This window comes from Pseudophryne corroboree, chromosome 12 (genome assembly GCF_028390025.1).
Source record: "Pseudophryne corroboree isolate aPseCor3 chromosome 12, aPseCor3.hap2, whole genome shotgun sequence".
In the NCBI taxonomy this organism is placed as follows: Eukaryota; Metazoa; Chordata; class Amphibia; order Anura; family Myobatrachidae; genus Pseudophryne; species Pseudophryne corroboree.
This window is the reverse complement of record NC_086455.1, coordinates 155692579-155695692: the sequence shown is the minus strand read 5'-3', so window position 1 is coordinate 155695692 and position 3114 is coordinate 155692579. Positions and strand designations below refer to the sequence as shown.

At 43.8% G+C, this 3114-nt stretch overlaps 1 long non-coding RNA gene across 1 annotated transcript; it reads left to right on the top strand.

The window, feature by feature from the left end:
• Positions 1 to 747: 747 nt before the first annotated feature.
• On the top strand, positions 748 to 2092 carry LOC134980545 (uncharacterized). The gene is made up of 2 exons (XR_010190428.1): positions 748 to 836; positions 1086 to 2092. It is a non-coding gene; the product is annotated as an uncharacterized LOC134980545 (long non-coding RNA).
• The last annotated feature ends 1022 nt before the right edge of the window (positions 2093 to 3114 follow it).

The following is a 3114-nucleotide window of genomic DNA, read 5'->3' as shown; positions in this document are numbered from 1 at the left end:
CACACAACCTAACCCTCCCACACACAGCCTAACCATAACATTCCCACACACAGCCTAACCCTAACTCTCCCACACACAGCCTAACCCTCCCACACACAACCTAACCCTAACCCTCCCACACACAGCCTAACCCTAACTCTCCCACACACAGCCTAACCCTAACCCTCCCACACACAGCCTAACCCTCCCACACACAGCCTAACCCTCCCACACACAGCCTAACCCTAACCCTCCTCCCCCACAGCCTGACCCTAACCACCCCATAGCCTAACCCTAATCCCCCCTCTCCACTGCTCAACCCTAACCCCTTCACCCCGTAGCCTAACCCTAACTGTTCCCCCATAGCCTGACCCTAACCCCCCCACCCGCAGTCTGATCCTAACCCGGCCTGGCATACTTACGATCGGGATGACGGCAGTTGGGATTCCATCACCGGCATTTTGATCTACAGGTATTTCGGGATTCTGCCGTTGGTCTTCTAACCCATGTCGGGATTCTGACTGCTGGCATCCCAATCGCAGATATGGTGACCGGATCCTGCTGATATAAGTAGCCAGAATACCTGGATTGAGGCTAATGGTATGATTATATATTTGTATTGTACATGTCTGGCATTACTCTACCTTTATTATAAGTCTGCTTACTGAGGATTTTATATGTGTTCTGATGTTCCTTTGAAAGCATTAATCTATTTGCCTCCTGTGTTCCATCAGATTATTAGCGATACATTTATCTGTGTGGACTGCGCAGCGTTACTCAGTGTGGTGGATCTGCAGGAACATCATCCTGCATTTGCTGTTTACTGACGAAATGCTGTACACGAATCCTGTAATGAGGTATATTTTCCATTCTTGTCAGAGATATAAAGGATGCCATATATCACGTTTAATGCGGCTTCAGATTTGTAGAAAATGATAATTCTTAGAGAACATGAAAACTTAAACTGATATTGAAATGTGATTTATTCGTGTAATAATGGCAAAACCATAATAGCAGTCAAAGTATTTTTCCTGTAACGTCACTTTTTTATTGTAGTTGATATATTATTATAAATTGAAGCTTGATATTTATGCTTTTCCTTACAGAGGATGGATATGAGGTTTGTCCAAAGATTTCTCTTATCATCGCACTGCCAAGATTTCCGATACCACCTGTTAGAGTTCTCAGTCTCCTTGCGTTCATCTATTTGAGAAGTTGGGCAAGTTCTAAACCTGAGTGCTGGTCCCTTTAAATGGCATTTATAACTTGATAGTGCTGGTGGTGTTGGAGCGTTACAGACACCTGCCCTCCCCTCCCATCGTACAAGTAAACTGCCCCCCAGGTACTTTTTATAATAGTCCTCTTATCTCCGCTACACATTTTGAACTCAACAATCATGGGCGGATTTAGGGGTCAGGCCACCCCTAGACACATTAGCCTCCGCCTACCCTCCCCCTCCAAATCACGTCATTGCCGCCTTCATTTCATGGGGGCTAGTCCAGATACCTCTAGACCACCTATGCAACCCCAGCCTCACCCTACTACCAATTGCTGGACCACAATTTGCTGCCTATTGTCCCACCCCCATCATTTGCTAAATAAAATATAGCAAAACTAAGGCCCCTAGGCAAATGCCTCACGTGCCTAGTGGGAAATCCGCCACTGTCAACAATTAGCTGTATCATTTTCTATAACAGTTTTATTTGGAATCTTAAAGATTTTTGGAACATACTTCAGGTCATACAGATTTTTTGTATAGAATTATTGAATTGTTGGAGACGGAACCTCTGGACTCCTACCAGAACCAGTCGTTGCGATGATGTTCTTTAAGATGCTGGTGGATGAATATACTGTAGTCCAGTGTACCCCAAATTTTATAAATAGCTTTAAAGCCTCGATATGCTCTAAATCCAGCTAATGACTGTATGTAAACAAATGACTTCATAGTTCACAGTGGTGTCCTCAGTGGACATGGGGTTTGTGGTTCCTTAATAGTTCCATAATCAGGACACACTTTGTTGGAAATAATTTATAGGTAACCGGACACTGATCCTAATTGGCTGCTCTCCAACAACTCGGCTATTCCGCAAAATAAATCTTCACCTCCAATGGAGCTTTGTGTGTCTTTCACGTTCCATTCACCTCATTTTATATATGCAATAGATTAGAATGAGAAAATATGGAAAGTAAGGTTTAGGTTAAAAAATAAACATTGGCCCTCATTCCGAGTTGTTCGCTCTCAAGCTGATTTTAGCAGCATTGCACACGCTAAGCCGCCGCCTACTGGGAGTGAATCTTAGCATAGCAGATTTGTGAATAGACAGTTCTTAGCAGTTTCTGAGTAGCTTGAGACTTACTCTGCCACTGTGATCAGTTCAGTCAGTTTCGTTCCTGGTTTGACGTCACAAACACACCCAGCGTTCGCCCAGACACTCCCCTGTTTCTCCAGCCACTCCCGCGTTTTTCCCAGAAACGGCAGCGTTTTTTCGCACACACCCATAAAACGGCCAGTTTCCGCCCAGAAACACCCACTTCCTGTCAATCACACTACGATCACCAGAACGAAGAAAAAACCTCGTAATGCCGTGAGTAAAATTCCTAACTGCATAGTAAATTTACTTGGTGCAGTCGCACTGCGGACATTGCGCATGCGCATTAGCGACTAATCGCTCCATTGCGAAAAAAAAATAACGAGCGATCAACTCGGAATGACCACCATTGTTTTTCTTATTTCGTGTTGGCTTATAATGTTGCTTGTCCTCAGAATTGAGATGGATCCTTATCTGTACTGCATACTGAACTGTTTTATGGTTAACAACCATTATACCCCTAACACTTGGCAGTTATGCAAATCATTGAGAACTAGTTTCAGATCCAGGAAAATACTGTATATTAAAGTGCATTACCATTTGGTATCTTTAAACCGAATTGTTACAATGTCATACATGATACAGAAACTGAAGTGTATTTTTATAAATAAGATTGAGGGGGTCATTCCGAGTTGATCGCTCGCTAGCTATTTTTCGCAGCGCAGCGATCAGATAGTCGCCGCCTATGGGGGAGTGTATTTTCGCTTTGCAAGTGTGCGAGCGCTTTTGCAGCCCCGTGGTACAAAAAAGTTTTGTGCGGTTTCTG